Genomic DNA, 22,738 nt, shown 5'->3' on the forward strand with positions numbered 1-22,738 from the left:
AACTGACTTGTGGGCTCAAATGACTGCTAATGAATGAGCCACTGAACTGATATCCTAAGGATGGGATGACACCCCATATTTTCAATAACCTCTAAAGAGATTTTTGAACCAAAAAAAGTTTGTTTTGTCATATATACTGGTTCTGCACCAAGAATAATGAGTTTTCTGTCATTCATATTAAATACTGAAATAGCAAAACAATTACCACTAAATGTGGCCAGCAAATACCCACAAACAAATTTTTAAATGTCTTAGTAGTTTGGTCATATTACAGGCAGTCATTGAGAAGGAAATGGCAACCTACTCCAGTTTTCTTGCCTGGAGATTCCCATGGACAGAGGAACCTGGTGGGCTAAAGTCCGTGGCGTCCATGGGGTCACATAGAGTCAGACACGACTTAGCAACTGAGCACACACACATAGGCAGTCAAATTTCAAATGTAGCTTTTCCACCTCAAATATATGTTGTAAGGAACATTTTCTTAAGAAATGAATTCTGGCTAAATAAATAACCTACTCTTGCTAACTTAGTGGTTAAGCTCTTCAGACCAGCAAATCCAAATCTACAACAATATATCCATGGGGAGAAAACGTTCAGCATTCCAACTGTTATACCAGGGATTCATCCTGCCAGCTTCCCATGACTCCAAAAGGTAATCATAATCACAACTTTAAAAACTATTTAGCCTCCAATATAATAATAATAAAAACATTAGATATCCTTTTTAAAAATCAACATTAAACAACCAAGTTTACAACTTTTCACTATTTAAACAAAGTCTGCACCACAAGGTAATTTGTCATAAAAATAAAATGAACTCTCATTATTCTCAGGTCAAGTTGTGATATATAATAGCTTCTAAAATTCCCATGCTTTGTAAGACAACCAGTAATTTCTATGTTTTGTTTCTGTTGCTATTTCTGTTAATACCAAACGTTTCAGTTCAGTTCAGTCGCTCGTGTCTGACTCTTTGCAACCCCATGAATCGCGGCACGCCAGGCCTCCCTGTCCATCACCAACTACCGGACTTCACTCAAACACATGTCCATCGAGTTGGTGATGCCATCCAGCCATCTCATCCTCTGTTGTTCCCTTCTCCTGCTGCCCCCAATCCCTCCCAGCAGCAGAGTCTTTTCTGCTGAGTCAACTCTTCGCATGAGGTGGCCAAAGTACTGGAGTTTCAGCTTTAGCATCATTCCTTCCAAAGAACAGCCAGGGCTGATCTCCTTTAGAATGGACTGGTTGGATCTCCTTGCAGTCCAAGGGACACTCAAGAGTCTTCTCCAACAAAAGTTTTAAAGTTAATAAAAATTAGAGTCTGCCTTAGAAAATATAGGCAATTTAGGGATAAAATAAAGGAGAAGAATAAATAATCACATGTTGCAACCAAAGAGAAATTTGCACCATTATTTATTTCCTTTATCTATTATTTTAAGAGCTTCTTTGTCTTAATTCAAAAGCAAAATCCTGTAACTATAAGAAGTGTAAAAAAAAAATCAAGTAAATATGGAATGCAGAAAAATTAAGCAATTTGCCTAAGGTCACCTAGCTAGGAGGTGGACAAGCAAATTTAGGCTGCCTGTCTCCAATGCCACCCTTTTACCTACTCCCCTGGACCACCTCTGTAGGTTTCACTAACTCTTTCCTCTAAGCCCCCAGCACTGGGGTAAGAACACATAAATATTTGCCTGCAATACATACAGTTCACGGAACATTTTCTTATGAACTCAACTCTAAATGGTGGTTAAGCTCCCCTGAGATTCAAATATAAACATTTCCATACATTTTTTTTAATCAAGTAGAAAAAGCATGTAACACTTCTTTGAAGTTTAGGAAATACATTAATTACACTTTTATAATATGCCCCTTACTTGTAAGCAATTCACTAAAATTTATGACTATTTGAGATGCCAAAAATTAGGCATGGGCCATAAATAAAACCACAAGACTGGCTAAATCAAGCTAAAACAAGCATAAACTACTTTGGGAAAATACTAAAATTACGCTAGTAAATTTACACAAGTATGCCAGCCCCAGCCATGACTGGCCTATATTCTTGATCTTCTTTTCCTATCACCTACCACCTCCCACATATATCCCACATCACTATATGAGAATTCTAACCACCACTGGAGGATTCTTGCAGACAAAATGACTGCCAGCAGCATATACACAACTCTATCTTTGCTTATTTCTCTTGAACAAAGAAACATCCAATACTTGTTGAGTATATACTGTTCGTATGATATGCACTGTTCTGTTTGATAAGCAAAGAGCTACATATACTGAATTATTGCTTTCAAATGTCTCATTTATTTTTCTTCTATTAACAATCAAGTTAAAATGATCAATATATACCTATCACAAATCCTTTCTTCCTAGTTTGATCTCACCAAAAGTCAGTGTTTGATCGCAGCAATACTCAAAATGCACAACACGTTTATAATTTACACTTATTCCTTGCTTTATTCTTTTAAGAGGTTCTAACTGTTTTGCTGATATAAAAAACATTTCAGTAATTCATCTGTACTCTAATAGAAGTCTCTTATAAAGAAAAAATGTATCAAGTTGGTAATATTGATATATTCATAATTACATTCTAAAAACAAGTGTAAAACTCATTATTATACTTTTTTTTAAGTTTTGAAACAAGCAGAGATTAGAAACAGTTGCAACACTAGCTCTATTGATTTGGGAAGATTAGCAAGCTAATAGATAGATATACACACACACACACACACATACACACACTCTAGGGACTTCAGCAGGTTCTTGGGAGCCATTCTGCATGAAATATGAAGGGCTTTTTAACGAAAATACTTCATTTGTTTTGCAAAAACATAGACTATGAATAAAGTTTTACAACAAGGGTGACAAGATCATTCAAAGGGGAAAGAACAGTCTGTTCAACAAATGGTGTTGGAACAACTGGATATCCACATTCAAAACAACGAAGTTGGACCTTACTTCACATCCAACACAAAAATTAACACAAAATCAATCATAAAGCTAAACATAAGAGCTAAAACTATTAAACTTCTTGAAGAAAACTGGGATAAATGTTCACGACCTGAGGTCTGACAAAGGACTCTTAGATACAGTATCAAAACAAAGAAGCTAAATATAGATAATTTGGGGGGGCGGTCCTAAGATGGCAGAGGAATAAGACGGGAGACCACTTTCTCCCCCACAAATTCATCAAAAGAACATTTCAACGCTGAGTAAATTCCACAAAACAACTTCTGAATGCCAGCAGAGGACACAGGGACCCAGAAAAGCAACCCACTGTCTTCGAAAGGAGGTAGGAATAATATAAAAGACAAAAAAAGAGACAAAAGAGGTAGGGAGGGAGCTCCATCCAAGGAAGGAAGTCTTAAAAAGAGAGAAGTTTCCAAACACCAGGAAACACTCTCACTGCCGAGACTGTGGCGAGCCTTGGAAGCGCAGAGGGCAACATAACAGGGAGGAAAAATAAATAATTAAAACCCACAGATTACGAGCCAAACGGGTAACTCCCCCAGCGGAGAAGCAGCGCAGACGCCTGCATCCGCCACTGGAGGCTCGGGCTGCATTGCTTAGAGTAAGGATCTGGCCTGAATGTCCCGAGGGCAATCTGAGCAAACTAACTTGGGCTAGCAAACCACACTGTGAAATAGCTACCACAGGAAAAGCCCAAAGACACCGCCAGGCCCGCGCACAGAACAAAGCACTGAACAGAACTAGCAGGCTGCAGACCATCCCCCTCCAGTGACAAGCAGCCAGCACCGGAAGGGGGCAATCGCAGCCCCAGAGAGACATTAACTACCAAACTGCAAGCAGGCTTCTTTGCTAACTAAGACTTCTTGGGGTTCTGGACAGTCAACATCTGCCTGAGAAGGTGTGCCGGTTGTACACTCACAAAACCATGCAGCAGGGAGGAGGGACGCGATAAGTCACAGCAACCGCGCTGGCCAAACACCTCATCACCTGAGCTGCTCGGACCGGGAAGGGCACAAAATGCAGGCCCAACCGAGTCTGCGCCTCTGAGGACTACCCCAGTGCCTGAACCTGAGTGGCTTAGACCTGGGCGGTGCATGCAGCCCAGGGCTGGCCTCAGACGGTTCCCTGCGTAGCAACCTAGAGCCTGAGCAGTGTGGGCAGGAAGGGTACACGCGCTGTGAGCGGGGGCAGACTCAGTGTGGCTGAGGCAGCGAGCACACACCAGTGTTATTTGTTTGCAGCGTCCCTCCCTCCCCACAGCGCGACTGAACACGTGAAGCCTAAAAAAAGTGTCCACCACCGCCCCCTTTGTGTCAGTCAGGGCGGAAATCAGACACTGAAGAGACCAGCAAACAGAAGAAGCTAAAACAGAGGGAACCGCCTTGGAAGTGACAGGTGCAATAGATTAAAACCCTGTCGTTAGTACCGACTGCATCGGAAGGGGCCTATAGATCTTGAGAAATAGAAGCCGGACCAAGGAACTATCCGAAAATGAACTGACCCCACAATACCCACAACACCACCAGAGAAAGCCCTAGATATATTTTTACTATTTTTATGATCATTCTTTTTAATTTTTAAAATTTTTAAGTCCTCTATTACACCTTTAATTTTCACTTTTATAACCTACTATTACTTTGCAAAAAAAAAAAAAAGACCCTATTTTTTAAAAGCAAACTTCATATATATATATCTAATAATTTTTGTGACTTTGGTTTTTCTTCTCTTTCTTTTTTTTCTTTTCTTTAATATTGTATTTTTGAAATTCCAAACTCTACTCTAGATTTTAACCTTTGCTTTTTGGTATTTGTTATCAATTTTGTACCTTTAAGAACCCAATCTTCAGTACCCATTTTTACTTGGGAGTGAGATTACTGGCTTGACTGCTCTCTCCCCCTTTGGACTCTCCTTTTTCTCCACCAGATCGCCTGTGTCTCCTCCCTATCCCCTCTCTTCTCTACCCAACTCTGAATTTCTGTGTGTTCCAGACGGTGGAGAACACTTAGGGAACTGATTACTGGCTGGATCTGTCTCTCTCCTTTTGATTCCCCCCTTTTATCCTCCTGGACACCTCTGTCGCCCTCCTCCCTCTTCTCTGTATAACGCCATGAACATCTCTGAGTGGTCCAGTTGTGAAGTGCACATAAGGAAGTGATTACTGGCTAGCTTGCTTTCTCCTCTATTGATTCCACCTCATCTCATTGGGGTCAACTCTAACTCCCTCCTCCCTCTTCTCTTCTCCATCTAACTCTGTGTGTCCCTCACTGTGAAGAAACTTTTCATCTTTAACCTAGATGTTTTATCAACAGTGCTGTACAGAAGAAGTCTTGAGACTACTGTAAAAATAAGACTGAAAACCAGAGGCAGGAGGCTTAAGACACTGAGAACACCAGAGAACTCCTGACTCCAAGGAACATTAATTGACAGGACTCATCAAACGCCTCCATACCTACACTGAAACCAACCACCACCCAAGGGCCAACAAGTTCCAGAGCAAGACATACCACACAAATTCTCCAGCAACACAGGAACACAGCTCTGAGCTCCAAAATACAGGCTGCCCAAAGTTACTCCAAAACCACTGACATCTCATAACTCATTACTGGACACTTTATTGCACTCCAGAGAGAAGAAATCCAGCTCCACCCAACAGAACACCAACACAAGCTTCCCTAACCAAGAAACTTTGACAAGCTACCTGTACAACCCCACCCACGGCGAGGAAACTCCACAATAAAGAAAACTCCACAAACTGCCAGAATACAGAAAGAACACCCCAAACTCAGCAATATAAACAAGATGAAGAGACAGAGGAATACTCAGCAGGTAAAGGAACAGGATAAATTACCATAAATGTCCACCAAACCAAACCAAAGAGGGAGAGACAGGGAATCTACCTGATAAAGAATGCCAAATAATGATAGTGAAAATTATCCAAAATCTTGAAATCAAAATGGAATCACAGATAAATACCCTGGAGACAAGGATTGAGAAGATGTAAGAAAGGTTTAACAAGGACCTAGAAGAAATAAAAAAGAGTCAATATATAATGAATAATGCAATAAGTGAGATCAAAAACACTCTGGAGGCAACAAATAGTAGAATAACAGAGGCAGAAGATAGGATTAGTAAATTAGAAGACAGAATGGTAGAAATAAATGAATCAGAGAGGAAAAAAAAAACGAATTAAAAGAAATGAGGACAATCTCAGAGACCTCCAGGACAGTGTTAAACGCCCCAACATTCGAATCATAGGAGTCCCAGAAGAAGAAGACAAAAAGAAAGACCGTGAGAAAATACTTGAGGAGATAATAGTTGAAAACTTCCCTAAAATGGGGAAGGAAATAATCACCCAAGTCCAAGAAACTCAGAGAGTCCCAAACAGGATAAACCCAAGGCGTAACACCCCAAGACACATATTAATCAAATTAACAAAGAGCAAATATTAAAAGCAGCAAGGGAAAAACAACAAATAACAGACACGGGGATTCCCATAAGGATAACTGCAGATCGTTCAATAGAAACTCTTCAAGCCAGGAGGAAATGGCAAGACATACTTAAAGTGATGAAAGAAAATAACCTACAGCCCAGATTACTGTACCCAGCAAGGATCTCATTCAAATATGAAGGAGAAATCAAAAGCTTTACAGACAAGCAAAAGCTGAGAGAATTCAGCACCACCAAACCAGCTCTCCAACAATTGCTAAAGGATATTCTCTAGACAGGAAACACAAAAAGGGCCTATAAACCCGAACCCAAAACAGTAAAGTAAATGGCAACAGGATCATACTTATCAATAATTACCTTAAATGTAAATGGGCTGAATGCCCCAACCAAAAGACAAAGACTGGCTGAATGGATACAAAAACAAGACCCTTACATATGTTGTCTACAAGAGACCCACCTCAAAACAGGGGAAACATACAGACTGAAAGTGAAGAGCTGGAAAAAGATTTTCCACGCAAATAGAGACCAAAAGAAAGCAGGAGTAGCAATACTCATATCAGATAAAATAGACTTTAAAACAAAGGCTGTGAAAAGAGACAAAGTAGGACACTACATAATGATCAAAGGATTAATCCAAGAAGAAGATATAACAATTATAAATATATATGCACCCAACATAGGAGCACCACAATATGTAAGACAAATGCTAACAAGTATGAAAAGGGAAATTAACAATAACACAATAATAGTGGGAGACTTTAATACCCCACTCACACCTATGGATAGATCAACTAAACAGAAATTAACGAGGAAACACAAACTTTAAATGATACAATAGACCAGTTAGACCTAATTGATATCTATAGGACATTTCACCCCAAAACAATGAATTTCACTTTTTTCTCAAGCACACATGGAACCTTCTCCAGGATAGATCACATCCTGGGCCATAAATCTAGCCTTGGTAAATTCAAAAAAAATGAAATAATTCCAAGCATCTTTTCTGACCACAATGCAGTAAGATTAGATCTCAATTACAGGAGAAAAACTATTAAAAATTCCAACATATGGAGGCTGACCAACACACTGCTGAATAACCAACAAATCACAGAAGAAATCAAAAAAGAAATCAAAATATGCAAAGAAATGAATGAAAATGAAAACACAACAACCCAAAACCTGTGGGACACTGTAAAAGCAGTGCTAAGGGGAAAGTTCATAGCAATACAGGCATACCTCAAGAAACAAGAGAAAGGTCAAATAAATAACCTAACTCTACACCTAAAGCAACTACAAAAGGAACAAATGGAGAACCCCAGAGTTAGTAGAAGGAAAGAAATCTTAAAAATTAGGGCAGAAATAAATGCAAAAGAAACAAAAGAGACCATAGCAAAAATCAACAAAGCCAAAAGCTGGTTCTTTAAAAGGATAAATAAAATTGATAAACCATTAGCCAGACTCATCAAGAAACAAAGGGAGAAAAATCAAATCAATAAAATTAGAAATGAAAATGGAGAGATCACAACACACAACACAGAAATACAAAGGATCATAAGAGACTACTATCAGCAATTATATGCCAATAAAATGGACAACCTGGAAGAAAGGAACAAATTCTTAGAAAAGTACAATTTTCCAAAACTGAACCAGGAAGAAATAGAAAATCTTAACAGACCCATCACAAGCACAGAAATTAAAACTGTAATCAGAAATCTTCCAGCAAACAAAAGCTCAGGTCCAGACAGCTTCACAGCTGAATTCTACCAAAAATTTTGAGAAGAGCTAACACCTATCCTACTCAAACTCTTTCAGAAAATTGCAGAGGAAGGTAAACTTCCAAACTCATTCTATGAGGCCACCATCACCCTAATACCAAAACCTGACAAAGATGCCACAAAAAAAAAACAACTACAGGCCAATATCACTGATGAACATAGATGCAAAAATACTTAACAAAATTCTAGCAATCAGAATCCAACAACACATTAAAAAGATCATATACCATGACCAAGTGGGTTTTATCCCAGGGATGCAAGGATTCTTAAATATCCACAAATCAATCAATGTAATTCACCACATTAACAAATTGAAAAATAAAAGCCACATGATTATCTCAATAGATGAAGAGAAAGCCTTTGACAAAATTCAACATCCATTTATGATAAAAACTCTCCAGAGAGCAGGAATAGAAGGACCATACCTCAACATAATAAAAGCTATATATGACAAACACACAGCAAACATTATCTTCAATGGTGAGAAATTGAAAGCATTTCCCCTAAAGTCAGGAACAAGACAAGGGTGCCCACTTTCACCACTACCATTCAACATAGTTTTGGAAGTTTTGGCCACAGCAATCAGAGCAGAAAAAGAAATAAAAGGAATCCAAACTGGAAAAGAAGAAGTAAAACTCTCACTGTTTGCAGATGACATGATCCTCTACATAGAAAACCCTAAAGATTCCACCAGAAAATTATTAGAGTTAATCAATGAATATAGTAAAGTTGCAGGATATAAAATCAACACACAGAAATCCCTTGCATTCCTGTACACTAATAATGAGAAAGTAGAAAAAGAAATTAAGGAAACAATTCCATTCACCACTGCAATGAAAATAATAAAATACTTAGGAATATATCTACCTAAAGAAACAAAAGACCTATATATAGAAAACTATAAAACACTGGTGAAAGAAATCAAAGGACACTAATAGATGGAGAAATATACCATGTTCATGGATTGGAAGAATCAATATAGTGAAAATGAGTATACTACCCAAAGCAATTTATAGATTCAGTGCAATCCCTATCAAGCTGCCAATGGTATTTTTCACAGAGCTAGAACAAATAATTTCACAATTTGTATGGAAATACAAAAAACCTCAAATAGCCAAAGCAATCTTGAGAAAGAAGAATGGAACTGGAGGAATTAACCTGCCTGACTTCAGGCTCTACTACAAAGCCACAGTCATCAAGACAGTATGGTAGTGGCACAAAGACAGAAATACAGAACAACGGAACAGAATAGAAAGCTCACAGATAAATCCCCACACCTATGGACACCTTATCTTTGACAAAAGAAGCAAGAATATACAACGGATTAAAGATGATGTCTTTAACAAGTGGTGCTGGGAAAACTGGTCAACCACTTGTAAAAGAATGAAACTAGAACATTTTCTAACACCATACACAAAAATAAACTCAAAATGCATTAAAGATCTAAACGTAAGACCAGAAACTATAAAACTCCTAGAGGAGAACATAGGCAAAACACTCTCCAACATACATCACAGCAGGATCCTCCATGACCCACCTCCCAGAATATTGGGGAAAAAAGCAAAAATAAACAAATGGGACCTAATTAAACTTAAAAGCTTCTGCACAACAAAGGAAACTATAAGCAAGGTGAAAAGACAGCCTTTGGAATGGGAGAAAATAATAGCAAATGAAGCAACTGACAAACAACTAATCTCAAAAATATACAAGCAACTCCTGCAGCTCAATTCCAGAAAAATAAATGACCCAATCAAACAATGGGCTAAAGAACTAAATAGACGTTTCTCCAAAGACATACAGATGGCTAACAAACACATGAAAAGATGCTCAACATCACTCATTATCAGAGAAATGCAAATCAGAACCACAATGAGGTACCATTTCATGCCAGTCTGAATGGCTGTGATCCAAAAGTCTACAAGCAATAAATGCTGGAGAGGGTGTGGAGAAAAGGGAACCCTCTTACATTGTTGGTGGGAATGCAAACTAGAACAGCCACTATGGAGAACAGTGTGGAGATTCCTTAAAAAACTGGAAATAGAACTGCCTTATGACCCAGCAATCCCACTGCTGGGTATACATACCGAGGCATCCAGAATTGAAAGAGACACGTGTACCCCAATGTTCATCGCAGCACTGTTTATAATAGCCAGGACATGGAAGCAACCTAGATGTCCATCAGCAGATGAATGGATAAGAAAGCTGTGATACATATACACAATGAAGTATTAGCCATTAAAAAGAATCCATTTGAATCAGTTCTAATGAGGTGGATGAAACTGGAGCTGATTATACAGAGTGAAGTAAGCCAGAAAGAAAAACAACAATACAGTATACCAACACTTATATGTGTAATTTAGAAAGATGGTAACGATAACCCTGTATGTGAGACAGCAAAAGAGACACAGAGGTATAGAACAGTCTTTTGGACTCTGTGGGAGAGGGAGAGGGTGGGATGATTTGGGATAATGGCATTGAAACATGTATAATATCATATATGAAACGAATCGCCAGTCCAGGTTTGATGCATGATACTGGATGCTTGGGGCTGGTGCACTGAGACGACCCAGAGGGATGGTACGGGGAGGGAGGAGGGAGGGGGGTTCAGGATGGGGAACACATGTATACCTGTGGCGGATTCATGTTGATGTATGGCAAAACCAATACAATATTGTAATTAACCTCCAATTAAAATAAATTTATATTTTAAAAATAATTTTAAAATAAATATAGATAATTTGGACTTAATCAGAATTTAGAACTTTTGCACTTCAAAGAACATTAACAAAAAAGTAACCAACAAAATGGGAGAAAACACTTGTAAATCATTTATTTGCATAAAGAACTTAAATCCAGAATATATTTTTTAAAAGTCTCTTACAATTCAATGAAAGACAACCAAATTTTGAAATAGGCAAAGGATATGAACAGACATTTCTCCAAAGATAATATACAAATGGCCAATAAGCACATAAAAATAAATTCAACATCATCTGACAATATGCAAGTCAAAACCAAAATGAGATTCTTCACATTCACTAGGATGGCTAGAACTATTAACAGGTAACCAGCGTTGATTAGGATGCAGGGAAAGTGGAATCCTCATACACTGCAGGCAGGAATATATAAAAAATGGTGCAGCCATTTTGAAAAACTGTCTGGCTATTCCTCAAAGGATTCAATATATTTACCACAAGCCCCAGAGATTCTACTCCTAGGTATACACCCAAGAAAATTAATACAAATGTTCAAACAAAAACTTGTACATGGATGTTTACAGCAGCATTATTCATAAGACTCAAAAGGTAGAAACAACTCAAATATCCATCAGCTGATGAACTGGCATTACTAATTCTTACAAGCACCCAAAGCCAAACACCAGAAAGATTACTGGATTGCTCTCTGCACACATGTTTACGAGGACTTCTTGTGGCATTTCCTGCACAGGGAAGGGGATTTGGTACAAAGTCAAATCCAGCCAACCTCCACATTGTCTTTTATGTTCCACACCTATGAAATATTGGGAAATTTCCTTCTTGTGATTTAAAAACACCTCATTGTGTCTGAATTTTCATTACCATCAAAAACTGAGTACAACTTTAACTGTATCATGACAACCTATATTCTATCATTTATATCTGTATTCAGTCTAGATACAGGCTTAATTCAATCATGATTTTGGTGAAGATGTTACTTTGCATTTACCTGTAAGCAATTCTGCTTGAAAGAAACGGACTCTGCATACAAAGAAAGATTCCATGTTTCACAAAGGCTGGAATTCTTCAAAACATGGCAGTATCTCTTATAGTTCAAGAGCAGCTCTAATAAGGACGAGGGTTCTAGAAAATTACCTCAGAAGCCCTGGTCATATGAATCCTACTCCGATGCTTCATGATTAAGATAATTTGGCTCTCTTCTCATGTATTTCCATAGTTATCCGCACTACTTTATTGCTGTAACTTTTCCTCTGTGCTCTCAGTTCATGTTCTTAAGAGAAAAAGCTCAGTTAACTATCACTGTTCTTGCTGGGGCAAAATCTTTGGACCAAGAGCTCTTATCTGTTCCTGATCAGCCCAAAAACCTGCTTCTGCTGAGCCTTTGATAAGATCAGTCAGCTACAGCCAGCATGGCAAGCATCACGCAATAAAGGAGATGACTGCCTGGGGGGAAGCAGTCACTTCAGGCTGCTCCCTCGGTAGATGCTGGGACACAGAGCATAACAGCATCCTAGAACATAAACCCTCTTCTCTGAGATGACCAGACTCAAGTCCGATATCCGATATATTAAAACATGAAAATTTATGCATTCACAAATGGTCCATAAGTGCATAAAAATGTAACAGAGACTTTTAAAATGAGGGGGAGAAAAAAAACTTGAAACACGAAAATCTCTGCCTTAGCACCTGTGATAAGTCATTCAAATTCTGCAAGAATTCCTTCAAGTGCTCAGGAACTCCATACCTAAAAAGCATCGTCAGACTATTCTAATAGATTTTTTTTTTTACATCTTTCAGCTCAGTCGCTCAGTCGTGTCCGACTCTTTGCGACCCCATGAATCACAGCACGCCAGGCCTCCCTGTCCATCACCAACTCCCGGAGTTCACTCAGACTCACGTCCATCGAGTCCATGATGCCATCCAGCCATCTCATCCTCTGTTGGCCCCTTCTCCTCCTGCCCCCAGACCCTCCCAGCATCAGAGTCTTTTCCAATGAGTCAACTCTTCGCATGAGGTGGCCAAAGTACTGGAGTTTCAGCTTTAGCATCATTTCTTCCAAAGAAATCCCAGGGCTGATCTCCTTCAGAATGGACTGGTTGGATCTCCTTGCAGTCCAAGGGTCTCTCAAGAGTCTTCTCCAACACCACAGTTCAAAAGCATCAATTCTTCGGTGCTCAGCCTTCTTCACAGTCCAACTCTCACAGCCATACATGACCACTGGAAAAACCACAGCCTTGACTAGACGGACCTTAGTCGGCAAAGTAATGTCTCTGCTTTTGAATATGCTATCTAGGTTGGTCATAACTTTTCTTCCAAGGAGTAAGCGTCTTTTAATTTCATGGCTGCAATCACCATCTGCAGTGATTTTGGAGCCCAAAAAATAAAGTCTGACACTGTTTCCCCATCTATTTCCCATGAAGTGATGGGACCAGATGCCATGATCTTCGTTTTCTGAATGTTGAGCTTTAAGCCAACTTTTTCGCTCCCCTCTTTCACTTTCATCAAGAGGCTTTTTAGTTCCTCTTCACTTTCTGCCATAAGGGTGGTGTCATCTGCATATCTGAGGTTATTGATATTTCTCCAGGCAATCTTGATTCCAGCTTGTGTTTCTTCCAGTCCAGCGTTTCTCATGATGTACTCTGCATAGAAGTTAAATAAGCAGGGTGACAATATACAGCCTTGACGTACTCCTTTTCCTGTTTGGAACCAGTCTGTTGTTCCATGTCCAGTTCTAACTGTTGCTTCCTGACCTGCATACAGATTTTTCAAGAGGCAGGTCAGGTGGTCTGGTATTCCCATCTCTTTCAGAATTTTCCACAATTTATTGTGATCCACACAGTCAAAGGCTTTGGCATAGTCAATAAAGCAGAAATAGATGTTTTTCTGGAACTCTCTTGCTTTTTCCATGATCCAGCGGATGTTGGCAATTTGATCTCTGGTTCCTCTGCCTTTTCTAAATCCAGCTTGAACATCAGAAGTTCACAGTTCACATATTGCTGAAGCCTGGCTTGGAGAATTTTGAGCATTACTTTACTAGCGTGTGAGATGAGTGCAACTGTTTGGTAGTTTGAGCATTCTTTAGGTTAGGACTAAATCTATTTTCACATAAACTCTGCCATTTGGCCTTTTTTCTGAAGCAAGAACAAATTTATTCACTCAACCAACTAAGAATCCTTCAAGTGTCTATATATCTCAAATTTCCCTTTAGCCTTCTGTAGACTAACCCCATTGAATAAACTTACATTATCCTTCCGAGGACTTGATTCCAGACGCATGATCATTCTGACTTCCTCCTAGGCACAACCTATCTTGCTCAAACCACTCTTTAAATATATACTTGAAACTGAAAGCAATACTCATTGGATGGACAAAAACAGAACATTGTAGACTCACTTTTAAGAACCGGTAACTAACTACATTAATCCAATATATGTCGGGAGCCACATTAGGCACTACTGACAAAATGGAGGCACGGCCCCAACCCCCTCTCTTTGTCTCGCAGGCACGGACCCAGGATGAAGGAGTCGTGATTCCACAAGGAGTTAGTCCTTGTGATTCTGACTTGTTTTTTCCTCTCCTCAGCTGAATTGACTGAAAAGGAATATTAAGGTGCTTATTTTTCTTGAGAGGAGCATGAGAAGGCACAAAGCCTTCTGCAGCTGTGCTCAGAAAATAATTCATAAAGTTAGTCATTGACATTTGTTCAAGGACTTTTACAAAAGAGGGTTCCAGGATGAGCACATAGGCCGCAGCTTGAGGCCACCGGAGGGATTGCTATCTGAAGCCTATTTGTGAGGAAAATGTTTATGGCAAAGGAGTTTACTCAATTTAAGGCTTAGAAATAATTAAAATAGTTAGAAGTTGAAGATTTAAGGAATGTTGCAATGTTAGCATATTTTACTATAGCTTATAGAGGTTAGGAATTTTAGAGATACTATAGCTAGAATCCTTTTTAAAGAGAGAGTGAGCTCAGGATGTTAGGGGCAAACAGGAGTTAGAAAGATAAGAAATAAACTGAGGAATGTAGCATGAGTTACAATGTAATCACAAGTTAACTATAGGACACATAGGAAGTAAATAGTAGATGGTAAAGCTGATTCCCAGAGATTCACTGAAGCAGGAACTCTGTTTGAAGAGCAACAATGATTTATGGAGATAATAAATCTGGGTGAGGGGGAACTGAAAATGTCAAAGTGAAGTTGCTCAGTCGTGTCCAACTCTTTGCGATCCCATGGACTGCAGAGGCTCCTCCATCCATGGGATTTTCCAGGCAAGAGTGCTGGAGTGGATTGCCATTTCCTTCTCCAGGGGATCTTCCCGACCCAGGAATCGAACCCGGGTCTCCCGCACTGCAGACAGACGCTTTACCGTCTGAGCCACCAAGGAAGCCCTCTGACCTAATGCTTTTGTAAAAGTATAAAAGAGAATCTTAAACTTGAAATAAATAGGCAGTCCAAGAAAACTGAGAGGCTGTCTCGTTACTTGCTGACACGGTTCCTCCCTTCAGGTTGAATCCCTGGCTGCTGGAGCTGGACTCTGGCAAATACATATTTTTCAAGAACCACTTAACACGGTGATTCATATTAAGAAAATACTCAGTAAATTTCCTGGATCTTCATTCAACACTACTAAAACATTAAATACACTCCAAAAGACCTTTTGGTGGGAGGCAACATCAGCAAAAGAACAGTTTATATTTAAAAATTCTCACAATCATATTTTCTGTTACAACTATTGTTAAAAGCAAGGACCAAAATATTACAAAACACTAGTTTCGTCATTTAGTTATTGTGAGAGATACCCCACCCACCCTAGCAGCCTGAAAGCTTTCACTGGCCGTAGGAGACACTCATCTAGACAAAAGGTTTCCACACATCTTTAGAGTATTGATCCATAGCACGGTGACCCTCTACCCTAAATAAAGAAGACTGTCTCAAAAAGAATTATGGATGTGTTTTACAGGATAGTTTGAATCTGCATAAAATGAACAAGAGATTAGATCTGATAGAGTGCCTGAAGAACTATGGCCAGAGGTTGGTAAAACTGTATAGCAGACAGTAATCAAAACCATTCCCAAGAAAAACCAATGAAAAAGGCAAACTGGTTGTCTGAGGAGGACTTACAAATGGTTGAGAAAAGACGAGAAGTTAGAGGCAAAGGAGAAAAGGAAAGATATACCTATCTGAATGCAGAGTTCCAAAGACTAGCAAGGAGAGATAAGAAAGACTTCCTAGGTCAACAATGAAAAGAAATATAGGAAAACAATAGAATGGGAAAGACAAGCGATCTCTTTAAGAAAATAAGAGATACCAAGGGAACATTTTATGTAAATATGTGCACAATAAAGGACAGAAACAGTAGGGACCTAACAAAAGCAGAAGATATTAAGAAGAGGTGACAAGAATACACAGAAGAACTATATAAAAAAGATCTTCATGATCCAAATAACCACGATGGTGTGATCACTCACCTGGAGCCAGACATCCTGGAGTGTGAAGTTAAGGGGGTCTTAGGAAGCACTTCCCTGGTGGCTCAGACGGTAAAGCATCTGTCTACAATGTGGGAGACCCTGGTTCGATCCCTGGGTTAGGAAGATCCCCTGGAGAAGGAAATGGCAATCCACTCCAGGACTATTGCCTGGAAAATCCCATGGACAGAGGAGCCTGGTAGTCTACAGCCCATGGAGTCGAAAAGAGTCGGACACGACTGAGCGACTTCACTTCACTTCTTAGGAAGCATTACTACCAACAAAGCTAGTGGAGGTGATAGAATTCCAACTGAGCTATTTCAAATCCTCAAAGATAATGCTGTGAAAGTGCTGCACTCAATATGCCAGCAAATTTGGAAAACTCAACAGTAGCCACAGGACTGAAAAAGGTCAATCCAATCCCAAAGAAAGGTAGTGTCAAAGAATGTTCAAACTTCCACACAATTACGCTCATTTCACACACTAGCAAAGTAATGCTCAAAATTCTCCAAGCCAGACTTCAACAGTACATGAACCAAGAACTTCCAAATGTTCAAGCTGGATTTAGAAAAGGCAGAGGAAACAGAGATCAAATTGCCAGCATCCAATGGATCGTCAAAAAGGCAAGAGAATTCCAGAAAAACTTGTAATTCTGCTTCATTTGACTTAGACTTGTGTGGACCACAACAAACTGTGGAAAATTCTTCAAGAGATAGGAATACCAGACCACCTTACCTGCCTCTTGAGAAATCTGTACGCAGGTCAAGAAGCAACAGTTAAACTCGGATATGGAACAATGAACTGGTTTCAAATTGGGAAAGGAGTATGTCAGGCTGTATACTGTCACCCTGCTTATTTAACTTCTATGCAGAGTACATCATGAGAAACGCTGGGCTGGGGGAAGCACAAGCTGGAATCAAGATTGCTGGGAGAAATCTCAATAACCTCAGATATGCAGATGACACCACCCTTAAGGCAGAAAGTGAAGAGGAACTAAAGAGCCTCTTGATGAAAGTGAAAGAGGAGAGTGAAAAAGCTGACTTAAAAATCAACATTCAAAAAAATAAGATCATGGCATCCGGTCCCATCACTTCATGGCAAATAGATGGGGAAATAATGGAAACAGTGACAGACTTTTTTCTCTTGGGCCCCAAAATCACTTCAGATAGTGACTGCAGCCATTAAATTAAAACACGCTTGCTCCTTGAAGAAAAGCTATGACCAACCTAGACAGCATATTAAAAAGCAGAGACATTACTTTGCCGACAAAGGTCCATATAGTCAAAGTTATGATTTTTTCAGTAGTCATGTATGGATGTGGGAGTTGGACCATAAAGGAGGCTGAGCACTGAAGAATGGCTGCTTTTTAACTGTGGTGCTAGTGAACACTCTTGAAGGTCCCTTGAACTACAAGGAGATCAAACCAGTCCATTCTAAAGGAAATCAATCCTGAATATTCATCAGAAGGACTGATGAAGAAGCTGAAGTTCCAATACTTTTGGCCACCTGATGCAAAGGGCCAACTCATTAGAAAAGACCCTGATGCTGGGAAAGATTGAAGGCAGGAGAAGAAGGGGACGACAGAGGATAAGATGGTTGAATGGCATCACCGACTCAATGGGCGTGAGTTTGACCAGGCTCCAGGAGACGGTGAAGGACACTGAGGCCTGGCATGTTGCAGTCCATGGGGTTGCAGTCGCAGAGCTGGACACAACTGAGCAAATGAACAACAAGATGAACAAAACTGTCGAGAGAGTTGTACCAGCCTGGACTAAAAGAAACAATTTCAAATTGAAGAGAGTTTTTTTGGACTCCTAATTGTCATTGAGAAGGAAGCAGATTGAAAAATACTACTCAGTCACAAATGGATAATTCACAGAAAAGAAGGGCTTCTTAAAGGGTAAAGCCAAAAGCAGAAGAAGATAAAAGATTAGGAAATATTTCCAAGGTAATAGAAATGGGCCCTAATCAAAGAACATGCATTGCCCCCAAAGCAGGGGACCCCAACCAATGAGCCTAGCTCAATTTCATACTTGCTATTCACACCAGTGGGCTTTGAAGATGGCTCAGTGGTAAAAAATCTGCCTGCTAATGCAGGAGGCGCAGGTTCGATCCCTGATAGGGAAGATCCCCTGGAGAAGGCAATGGCAACCCACTCCAGTACTCTTGCCTGGGACATCCCATGGACAGAGGAGCCTGGTAGGCTACAGTCCATGGGGTCACAAAGAGTCAGACACGACTGAGCACGCACACACATCTTACCAGAGCCTGCGATGTGCCTCCCACTCCTCCTCCACATGGTGGGAGTTCTACTGATGTTATTCTGTATGTGTCTCACCAGTTTACACTGGGTTTATCTTTTCAGTTCCCAGGTCTGTATCAAGAGGGACACAGTTCCTTTCATCAAGAAGTGAAGTCTCATTCTCCCAACTCCTTTTTTTAATCTGGACTGTTTTGTGGCTTGTTTTGACTAACAGAGTTCTAGCAGAAGTGAAATGACTCAAGAAGCCTTGTGGCTTTCACTCTTTTCCTCTTGAAACACTGCTGCTACCACGAAAAGAGCCCAGACTACTCCTAGGAGAGGCCACATGAAAGAGAACCTATTTTGCGCCCACTGATAGCGCCAGGTAACCACCGAGACATCTTATACTACCCAACCCTAGCCAAGCTGCCAGATGACTGAAGACACATGAGTGACTCTAGACAATAACATTTAAAAACAAACTGCCCAGCTAAATCTAACTCAAATAACAAAATACTGAACAAATAAATGTTGTTTTAAGCCACTACATTTTGGGATTACAGGCAATCATCCCTTAGTATATAAGCAGGGATTGGTTTCAGGAGCCCCTTTGGATACTAAAATCCACAGATGTCGAGTCCCTTATATAAGCTAGTGTTATGCAGTTGGCCTCCAAATTCAAGGATTTTGCATGTATTGAATATTTGTTACACAGCAATAGATAACTGCTGCTGCTGCTAAGTTGCTTCAGTCGTGTCTGACCCTGTGTGACCCCATAGACTGCAGCCCACCAGGCTCCCCCGTCCCTAGGATTCTCCAGGCAAGAACACTGGAGTGGGTTGCCATTTCCTTCTCCAATGCATGAAAGTGAAGTTGCTCAGTCATGTCTGGCTCTTAGCGACCCCATGAACTGCAGCCTACCAGGCTCCTTCATCCATGGATTTTCCAGGCAAGAGTACTGGAGTGGGCTGCCATTGCTGTCTCCATAGATAACTGAAAGAGGTAAATAAAATAATGATGCATCTTTATTTGATGAAATATAATCAGCAGCTCTATGGAAGCTTTTTAAAAATACCGACCTTAGGAAAACAGTGGGAACTCATGTAGTTGACATGAACATGGAATACCATACACCATAAATTACTACCAATACGTCCCTGATTAATGCTGAAAGATAAAGTTTCCAAAGTTAGACTACCGCAGAAAAATTCCTTAAGGTCCTCTCCTAGGGCGATCCAGTCTTAACATTTTAAATGGATAAGAGTGCTATCCACTTACTTTAAATGAAAACAAAACGGGTAACATTCGTGAATTATGGGCCTCTTGGTTTTCGATTTTCAACTTCAAATAAACTCTTAGGATACCACTGGTATTACTGAAACTAAAAAGACAAATAAGAACACTGAATTGTAGGCCGTTTTAAATAGATTATTTCAATACAGTAGAATTAATTTTTGAGGTTAAAATAAAGTGGACAGTTGCTCAATTTTAACAGAGATTTTTTTACTGGGGAGGAAGCATTGTCGTGACAAAGCACTAGAATTCAGACAACCTCCGTCTGATCTAGTAGAACGAAGTAAAGCAAATCACTTAACTTATTTTTGACTTTGATTCCTCAGTCATGACCCACCAAACAGCTTCTAACAGCATTCTAGGAGACTCAAAGGGAATATGAATTTCACAAAATTAATAAGCAAAAATAAAATGGTTAACTATAAACACAGTCCCTTGAATTACTATTAATACTAATTATCATCTAATTAAAGCCACCTTGCTTTGAGTAGTTATAACACACTAAATGTATGTTCACCTAATCCTATTAACAATCCTATGAAGAAGGTACTATTACTATATTCTACCTAACAGTAAACTAAGGTATAGAGGGGCTAAGCAACTTTCCAAGGTTTTGCAGCTGGCCTGTCGGAGACAAAGCCAGAATCAAACACAGTGTTTTTGTTTTCAACTCTCTAGCCAAAATTTTTAAATACAATATGAGACCCTCAAGTTCCAGCACCAAACACAACACAATTCTGATGTCAGAACTGCAAACAAGCAAGATTATATAGTGCCATCAGCAACAGGGCAAGAAGCAGGTGATCTAAATTCTAATGCCAATTCCGCACTACCCACACCTAGATGTAAGACAATGGGCAAGTTAGCAATTTAGCAGTGGAAATCAAGTAGTTTTAAATCAAGAAGAAATTAGGATGGCTGACAAACGTGAAATACATATATTTTTCAAATATGAACTTTATTTTTGAATACTAAAATATTTCAAATATTGAAAATAAGAACAGGTTTGTAAGGAAAGTTGACGGTAAGGTAACACAAAGACGAATCTGGGAATGTTTTATATTGAAGTAGTGAAAGTCACTCAGTCATGTCCAACTCTCTGTGACCCCATGGACTATACAGCCCATGGAATTCTCCAGGCCAGAATACTGGAGTGGGTAGCCTTTCCCTTCTCCAGGGGATCTTCCCAACCCAGGGATCGAACCCAGGTCTCCCAAATTGCAGGCATATTTTTTACCAGCTGAGGCAAATGCTATTTCAAAAATCAGCATTTACATGAAAGGAAACCAACAGTAGCAAGAAAAAAAGAATATGCTATAAATGTAAACTTTTACTTTGAAAAGAAAAAGGGCAGCTTAAATGGAAAGATAAAAGGTCAGGTACACAATGACAAAACAGTCAACAAAAATAGATAAAGGTGTACTACCAAGTCCCCTTTAGGCCTGAACTGATCTATCCTTTGAAGAATTTTATGAACCTAAATAATCATTGTCCTCTGAACACATCCACTTATGAAGAACAAGAATGGTTTATAATTTTATGCCACAACGAATGAGTATTTAACGCTACTTTTGGGTTTAGAATTGCTACAGCAACCTTAAGTACTGCAGAAGAGGAAAGTGTCATGGAAACATTAATGTGACGAAAAAGTAGTCTATACTCACTGCCCTGTGGTGACCTAAATAGGAAGGAAATACAAAAAAGAATATATGTATGCATATAGCTGATTTACTTTGCTGTAGAGCAGAAACTAACTGTAAAGCAACTATAGTCCAGTAAAAATTACTAATAAAAAAAAAGCAGTCTGGGCTAAAAAGGCAACATTGTCTTGCCCTAACAAGAGAATCAGCTACCTAATAAAAGCCAGGAAACGGAACAGAATAATAGAAAATAGCAAAACGGTCAGATGCTAAATAAAACGGTCAGATGCTAAATAAACAGCATCAATGAATTGTCTGAATAAGGAAGAGCTGACAGGTTCTCTGTGTTATACCTCAAAATATTCTAAAATACCCATTTGGCAAGTTATGAGATGTCGCTTCAGAATGCCTATGATTAAACAATAATCTCATTTTCCATGACATGGAATGATGGAATACTAAATACTAATTTCTAGGGGAAAAAAAAAATTCTCCTCAAAGTACAACCATATTATCTCTAAAACCTGAAAGTTTCAGGCCAGGTGTATAGAATTTTCTTAGGTGATATTAGAGGCAAAGAATAGCTGACTAAGTCCATTCTACATTTCTACAGAGTAAGTGAAACTGTCGATGACAACCAGAATCATTTACTTAAGATAATCCTCCATGAAATTATCAGGGGATCATCAGGGAAGGAGTGTTTCTCCTTTTCTAGAATTCTTAATAAAACCAGGAGTAAAAAGAAAAGGTGTAAACTCAACAAGCCAGAAAAGTGATCCCTGTATGACCACAAATTTTTACTGCTGTATTGATACACATGCAGGAAAATTAAAGAACCAACTGCAAGAAATAGAAACAAATTACACGTGCTAAACAAATGCGATCACTAAGAAACCTGGAGTGGTACTTTTTAGAAAGATAGTTCCTTTGACGCTGCATTAATTTAGGCGCAGATAATGACCGTCTTAGCCACCTTCCTTTACCCGTTCCTAAGCCAAGCCCTTCGGAAGAAGGAAAGCAGCTCACGGTGGAAATGCTATCCTCACAGAGCCCAGAGAACAGCTGACGGCCCAGGAGCTTGGAAAATATCCCGTTTACCTTACTAAGAGCGCTTAGAAAGGAAGACGGTCGTCCACGTGCACTATTGTTTTCCAGGTGTGTTTATTTATATGTAACTT

At 39.4% G+C, this 22,738-nt stretch overlaps 1 protein-coding gene across 3 annotated transcripts in view; it reads right to left on the reverse strand.

Moving 5' to 3' along the window:
- Positions 1-22,738, reverse strand: part of SCAMP1 (secretory carrier membrane protein 1) — a 152,030-nt gene that overhangs the window by 128,526 nt on the left and 766 nt on the right. The window lies entirely within an intron of this gene.

Source organism: Oryx dammah, unplaced genomic scaffold (genome assembly GCF_014754425.2).
Source record: "Oryx dammah isolate SB20612 unplaced genomic scaffold, SCBI_Odam_1.1 HiC_scaffold_26, whole genome shotgun sequence".
NCBI lineage: Eukaryota > Metazoa > Chordata > Mammalia > Artiodactyla > Bovidae > Oryx > Oryx dammah.